Raw genomic sequence first — 7706 nt, 5'->3', positions numbered from 1 at the left:
TGGGTGGCGGGGAAGCGGCTAGCGGCGGTGGAGGAGGAGGAGGAGAGGGAAGAAGGATAAAAGTGGAGACATACCAGCCAAGAAGTAATGACGAGGAAGGTAAAGAAGGGAGTAAGTGCATGGACAAGGATAAACAAAGACGGGGACGAAGATGAGGAGGAAAAGAAGACGAGGGTAAGAGAGGAGTAAAGGAAAGATGGAGACAAGACCGTAAGAGGATGATGATTTCGAGGACAGCAGCGAGGAAGAAGACTCGGCGGTAAGAAAATAATTAATAAAAGAGATGGAAACGAAAACGAGGACAAGAAAGAGGATTACAAAAAAACATCCCTTACGGCCACCTGCTCCCTCGCTTTTACCGCCCACGATTGCACACACACACACACACACACACACACACACACACACACACACACACACACACACACACTCCTCCCTCTCTCCTTTTTCACGTTTCTTTCATCAATACTTTCATCCACCCACTCATAGAAACGCTACCTGCCTTACCACTCCCATCCAGTTACCCACACTCTGCCACTTTCAATCTCAGCGTTTTTATCATCCATCTACACCCAAAACTCATCCAGTTGCACACCTATCCACTCATCCTCTCCTCTTTTTTTTTCCCACACTAGTCATCCACTCACTCAGGAAACTTTTGTGTGCTTATCCACTCATCCAGCCTCACACTCTCCACTGTAGCTGTCCACTCACACCCAGAAAACTCCCTGCATCAGATACTTAATCCATTTATCCACTCATTTATCGCACTCTTTGCCACATTACTACCAGCTCCTCACACTCAGAAACCCGCTCACTTCATCCACTTATCCATCCAACAACACAAGCGCTCCAACACTGATCCACCCTTCACCTTCCACCCTCCACCTACTCTTCCTCTCGTACCCAGCATCCTACGACTACAAAAGGAATATAAACGAGAGGCGGTGCTGTTGTTAAATTTACACTTGCCTCAGTCAGCACTACTCTGTCCCTGGAAAGGAGGCGAAGGAGAACATCATTAAAGCTCCAGGTTCTGTCTTGTGTTTTCTTTTCCCTGTCTCTATCTTTTCCAGTATGAATGTAACGCAAGTATGTAATATTTGTCGACCGGGAATCATTCTTCAGAGGGATGGTTATTGAAGGTTTTTTTTTTTCGTAGAAGGAGAGAAGTATGTTCTTTATAAGCGTAGTAGTGGCAGTGGGGGATGTAGTAGTGGTGGTGGTGGTGATGGTAGTAGTGGTGATGGTAGTGGTAGTGGTGGTGGTAGTGGTAGTGGTAGTGGTGATGGTAGTAGTAATAGTAGTAGTAGTAGTAGTACAGCAGTAGTAGTAATAATAGTAGTAGTAGTAGAAGTATGACATTTTGCTGACACTGAAATAATGCATTTTCTTATTTATCGATACGGGAAAATACTCAGAACGGAAAGTAGTTGATGTAATTTTCAGCCTGCAAAACCATTTACGAGACTCTATTACAAACGAAACCAGCGAATAAAAGATTGTACTTGACTAAACACAGTAAAAAGAAACATCGAGCACTGAATGAGGTTTTCAGTTCGACAAAAGAGAGAGAGAGAGAGAGAGAGAGAGAGAGAGAGAGAGAGAGAGAGAGAGAGAGAGAGAGAGAGAGAGAGAGAGAGAGAGAGAGAGAGAAAATCTTACAGTAGAAACAAGGTTAGTGGAAGCGAAAGCGGCAGTAGTAGCAGCAGGAACAATATTAGCAGTGACGAGTACCATTGAGGCCCTGTTATCCTAGAAGGGGTGAAAAACAAACCACCGCGAGCAGGAGCAGACCCACTTTTCATTACGCCCATCGGATGGAACAATAGCGAGGGGATAAGGTGAAGCAAGGGACACCGCTTATACAATTCCTCGCATTCACTTCCACACGCTTCATTCAGGCCAGGCTGGTTATATTTCACTTAAAAAAAAAAACGTGTATAGTTTCACTGATCGCTTTGAGAGGGTCAGAAGCTTGGGCGTTAGTCGTTGCACTATCAAAAATAAAGGTGACTGTATCCATTGCCTTGTTTTCTTCTTTATTTTATTTTTGTTTTCCTGCCTCCCTTTATTTTTTGTCTCTTTTTTTTTTTCTTTATTTTCAGACAGTCTTTGCTCGCGCGGGTCCACTCTTCTGAAGTGGGCCGGCTTATACTCTGCCTCACTCCATCCTCTCCGCCTGAGCTCCGTCCACTCGCCAGCTCTCTCTGCCGCTACGCCTCCTGCTCCCTCCCCTCTGTTGCCTCTCCTCTCCCTCCCCTCCCCTCTCCTCTCCTCTGCCTTTTCATCCACCTACGCCTCTCCAGTACTACTCTACTTCCCCTCCTCATTCTCCTCATCCTATGTAGTCTTATGTGATGTAATCTTCCTCCTCTTCACTCTCCTCTTCCTCTTCCTCCTTCTACTCCTTGTTTCCTGTTACTCTTATTTCTCCATTTCTTACGTCATTTTTTTCTATATTTACACACACACACACACACACACACACACACACACACACACACACGGAGACAAAAGTACAGCTCAGGCCCTTTCAGTAAATTTATATTAAGAACAAGTCAATATACACACACTCTCTAAGCCTACCCGCATCCTGTATCACTCTACTCTGTCACTTACACCAGCTCATCTTTCTCCTCCTCCTCCTCCTCCTCCTCCTCCTCCTCCTCCTCCTCCTCCTAGTCACCTTCCTCTTAAAAGTAATAGGCCTCACATTCTTCCCAGCGTATGCTTCCTCCTCCTCCTCCCCCTCCTCCTTCTCCTGTCCCGTGAATCACAGCTCCCCTCACTCCCATGCTTAACTGTTCCTCGTTTACCTTTATATTCTTTGCTACCTTTCCCCGCGTCCTCCCTCACCTGCTCTACCTGTCACTCTCTCACTCTCTCACTCTCTCTCTCTCCAAGCCACCCCTCACTCGCATCACTCTCTTCATAACTCACTGGCCACACTCCAATGAAGACTTAGTGTATATACGTTCATATATTCGTCCATACATCACTCTCTCTCTGTTATCTGGCCACATTTCCTCCCTTTACCGCCTCCTGTGTCTTCCCCTCACCTCCCCTCACGCTGCAGGCCCTCCATGTGCCCTCCCCGCCCCCCCTCAGAGAGCATGATACACACCAGTGGCGCTCTGCAGCCTTTTTCCCACTTTACAGTGTCAATATTGTACGACATTCAACACAGCGCTCGCAGATTATGAGAAAAGCCGACAGTGAGACAGCGTGTGTGAGGAAGAGGAGGTGGTGGTGGTGGTGGTGGTTGTAAAGGAGTGGTAAAAGAAAAAAGTTTGTAGATCTTTTCATGAACGTGTCCATTTTTTTATTTGCTTCTCTGTCTGTTCAGTCATTTATTTGTCTGTGTGTTGTTTTGTCTGCTTCCTTGTCTGTCTGTTTGTCTGTCTGTCTGCCTATGCTTGCTCTGTGTCGTGTGTTTGCCTGTCAATTTCTCGTTTTCCAGGAGTTTGTCTTCATGTCTGTATTTTCATGATTCTGTCTGTCTGTCTGTCTGTCTGTCTACTCATGTCCCTCTATATATATTTAATCCATGCGTCTCTCTCTCTCTCTCTCTCTCTCTCTCTCTCTCTCTCTCTCTCTCTCTCTCTCTCTCTCTCTCTCTCTCTCTCTCTCTGTCTCTCTCTCTCCTCTCTCGCTCACATACCGACCAACGGACACCTGTCACCTCGTTTCTTTTCTTTATCAATATCTAAAGAACAAAACTCTCACCTTCCTTTTGCCACGTCTGTGTGTGTGTGTGTGTGTGTGTGTGTGTGTGTGTGTGTGTGTGTGTGTGTGTGTGTGTGTGTGTGTGTGTGTGTGTGTGTGTGTGTGTGTGTGTGAGTGATTTGCTATATGAAGTTACGACAGAGACAATGATGAATGATTAAATATAGTCGTAGGGTACATAATATTAGCATCAGGCGTGGTGTCATGTGAATTATACAGGGTGGGGGTGGTGGCGAGGAAGGTGGCGGGGGTGGTGGTGGCGGTGGGGGCAGTTGTGGCGGTGGTGGTGGTGGCGGTGGAGGCAGTTGTGGCGGTGGTGGTGGTGTGTGTGCTATGGTCATTAAAGAGGGAACGTCCTGGCGCCTGGGCGGACGTGTGGGTTTGACACCTGTAGCAACATCAGACGGAAGCTTCAACGTTACGTCTGGGGAAGGAAGAGGAAGAGCAGGAGGAGGAGGAGGAGGAAGAGGAGGAGGAGGAGGAGGAGGAGGTGGTGGTGGTGGTGGTGGTGGTGGTGGTGGTGGTGGTGGTGGTGGTACATCTTTCAAAAGGTAGGGCACTTTCAATCGTTTATTAGGAGTTGCAGTCTTCTACATACAGTAAATAGGTATACTGTGTGTGTGTGTGTGTGTGTGTGTGTGTGTGTGTGTGTGTGTGTGTGTGTGTGTGTGTGTGTGTGTGTGTGTGTGTGTGTGTGTGTGTGTGTGTGGTGGTGTGTGATTCACCTCGGTCGTCTGCTGGTCACCCAGCCAGTCTTCCCCATCACGGAGCGAGCTTAAAGCTCATAGACCGATCTTCGGGTAGGACTGAGACCACAACACACTCCACACACCGGGAAAACGAGGTCACAACCCCTCGAGTTACATCCCATACCTATTTACTGCTAGGTGAACAGAGGCCACACATTAAGAGGCTTGCCCATTTGCCTCGTCGCTTACCGGGATTAGAACCCGGCCCTTTCGATTGTGAGTCTAGCGTGCTAACCACTACACTACGCGGTGTGTGTGTGTGTGTGTGTGTGTGTGTGTGTGTGTGTGTGTGTGTGTGTGTGTGTGTGTGTGTGTGTGTGTGCGTATGCGTGTGTGTGTGTGTGTGTGTGTGTGTGTGTGTGTGTGTGTGTGTGTGTGTGTGTGTGTGTGTGTGTGTGTGTGTGTGTGTGTGTGTGTGTGTGTGTGTGTGTGTGTGTGTGTGTCTGACCTCTACACTCAGATTGCACTGGAGACCACCGGTGGACGGCGCACCACACTCCCACATCCATTGCTAATCTAAATAGTGCCACTGGAAGTTTATCGCGCTGGATTTGACTCTGGCTGTTTGCTCCCAGGCTGTCGGTTTTGAAGGCAAAAATGAAGACAGTCTCTCTGACGCAGCCACACCATGAAGGGGAGGCCGGAGGGGGCCGGGGCGTGGGTAACGGCATGGTGGGTAGAGAGCGTGGGACAGGTTTGTGCAGCGGGAAGCTGAAGTGGCCATCGACTACTTGAGCCGCCGATCAGACGTGTTCGTCAAAGGCGCGCTGACCGGAATGGGAACTGGTTGGGAATTCCAGAGATGAAAACCCAGACGTTCCCTGTGAGAGTCGTAGCATGACGACGGTCGCTGGGGACACCCGCCAACCATGGGACGGCTGCTGGATGGCGTTCTGAGCTGTAATCCTGTGCTTCACCACCGTCACCATTTGGTTAAAATTCTCGGAATGTCACTGTTGTGGCACAGCGAGTCTCAGGAGGTCAGTGAGGCAACAGCTGGATCACTAATTGCTACAAGTCTTTCCGCAGAGCAGAGCAAATGTCGTCACAAATGGAAACTGAGTGGCAGGAAACGTTCGCCTCCCGGTGGACGTTGGGATTCAGGAGGGGCACACGAGCGGCGGGCAATCATATTCTGAGCGATGGCGGATGGCGTCGCCGTGGGCCATCAGGGACGACAGAGCGTTTTGCACTGAGCAGCTTATGCAGCCACCAGACGACTTGCAGCTGTACATGAGGCACGGCAGTCGGGTGAGGAGCAGACGACAGCGGAGAGAAGGGCTGAGTCCGGAGCGTGTATGAGGCAGTTGGCGAGAGTGGTGATTCTTCGTTAACGCGCGAGTATATAAGTCATGCAGAACTCTTTCTTTCCTCGACACGGCCAGCCCGTTAAGCGAGATGTGTTTGAAAAGATGGTTTCTCTAAATGTTATAAAACATTACCTTTGTGTTCAGAAAGTTATTTCCATTTAAACTTCAGAGACGGTTAGGTTTCAGAGGCTCCGCGGCAGCGCAGTGTTTGAGGCACAGCGCCTCATGTTCGAGAGTCCTTTGATCCAAGGAGCTTCGCGTATAATCTTCAGGAATTATGAAGAGAGAACGTGATAAAAGCACTCCACTGTACTTCTTTCACATTTTACCATTCGTCTTGCGCCAAAAAGAAGACATGTAAAACTTTTGTTCTCAGAGCACGAATTGGGGAATCAATCATTGGTCTGCAGCCGCCGCTAGTCAGGACACGACGAGAGAGAGAGAGAGAGAGAGAGAGAGAGAGAGAGAGAGAGAGAGAGAGAGAGTTTGTGAGTTTGTCGCAGCATACCATCATTTACAGTCGGTCTGTCTTAAGCACAAGAAAAAGTTGGTGACATGAAGCATTAACGCGGCAGAACAAAGGCTGTTGAACATTCACCTCCCGCCGGTATTCATGAGGCTTTCACGCAGAGCAGGAACAACTGAGCAGAATACGTACATACAATTACCATTAACACAATGCCATTATATCAAGTGATTAAAAGTTACTCACTCGTGTTGACCTACTGAGCATCTCCAATGTCTTGTTGCAAAAGCTCCATCATTAATGTGATCTTGTTGTGTGCATGCCTGAGCCGAGGCGAGGCTGAAGGGGCACGAGGGAGGCAAGGGAAAAGATGCAACGTGGAACATGCTTAACTCTGTCACACTCCTGAATGCAGTGGTTAAACAGATAATTCTATAAAGTCATGTAATATTCTGGATTAAACTTTTACATAAGAACATAAGAAATATACTTACAGACATGGTAGTTTGAGATGAAGGAACCCGTGGTGGCCTCCATAACCGGGCCAGGCGTCGGCAGGGCGGCAGGGCCTACATTGTTGCATTGCCAAATACCGCCACCATCATCTCTACTCACACCGCTTTGTCCCTTGGAATCAGAATTTTTATTTCCTTAACACAATTCCTTTGATTAAGTAAGTTTGTAGAAATTCATTTCTAGTAATGTAAAACTACCTCGGATATGCTAAAACAGTGTTACAAAAGACGGTCTGGAAACTCACAGGCTTCCCGGCCCAGCAGCGTGCCACCGCTTTTCACTATTATCCAAACAACACACCCGCAACATCCTTACCAACAGGCATCTTGTGTCGCTCCGGTAGTCCAGTTTCACCTTGATCGTAAATAAGTCTTAGAGATGGTGAAGAATCCGACACGAATTTACGTCACCCCACAACACACCAGAGGACACTGGCTCGTGGCGTGGGGAGGGACTCGCACTGCTTCGCTTCCTTGTTTTGACACCTCTCGATGCTTCATTGATATATATAGAGGTTCAACTGGTAAACATGTGACATGATGGCGCAATAATTTTCTAAATATAGCAGTTATAAGTCAATCTTCTCTCTAAAGTCACATTTCTTTCTACACTACATAATTGCAATAGTGTAGCTTAGTTAGTTATCAGTTTAGCTGAATGCTGAATCAGAAGAACACTTCAATTTCATATGAAGGCTGCTCTGCTCCTACTGTACATGAGATTGCAGCTGCCACGTGCACTGTTCAGCTGACTGACGCTTCAGCCTATCGTCAGTGACGCTCTTGATGTTTGTCTCTTTCTATAAAGCGATTCTAATCAGCCTTTATCCAGCTCTCTGTATCGCTTGTGAAGAGAAACACAACCGACCTTCTTACAGTAGTGAGTCAATATTAATAAAAAAAAAAAAAAAGATGCTTAAGACTGAATATTAAATAG

The 7706-nt window shown here is 47.5% G+C and overlaps 1 long non-coding RNA gene across 4 annotated transcripts in view; it reads right to left on the bottom strand.

The window, feature by feature from the left end:
• Window positions 1-7217, bottom strand: part of LOC123520838 — a 31337-nt gene extending 24120 nt beyond the window's left edge. For 2 of the 4 annotated variants that reach the window (XR_006679394.1, XR_006679393.1), the window contains exons 1-2: window positions 7086-7217; window positions 6749-6881 (exon numbers count right to left, since the gene is read on the bottom strand). This is a non-coding gene — a long non-coding RNA (uncharacterized LOC123520838). Of the gene's footprint in view, window positions 1-3981; window positions 4118-6517; window positions 6594-6748; window positions 6882-7085 lie in introns of those variants that run through there. The other 2 variants (XR_006679395.1, XR_006679396.1) reach the window with 2 other exon arrangements.
• Window positions 7218-7706: the final 489 nt, after the last annotated feature.

This window comes from Portunus trituberculatus, chromosome 47, assembly GCF_017591435.1.
Source record: "Portunus trituberculatus isolate SZX2019 chromosome 47, ASM1759143v1, whole genome shotgun sequence".
Classification (NCBI taxonomy): domain Eukaryota; kingdom Metazoa; phylum Arthropoda; class Malacostraca; order Decapoda; family Portunidae; genus Portunus; species Portunus trituberculatus.
This window is presented reverse-complemented; position numbering and strand designations above follow the sequence as displayed.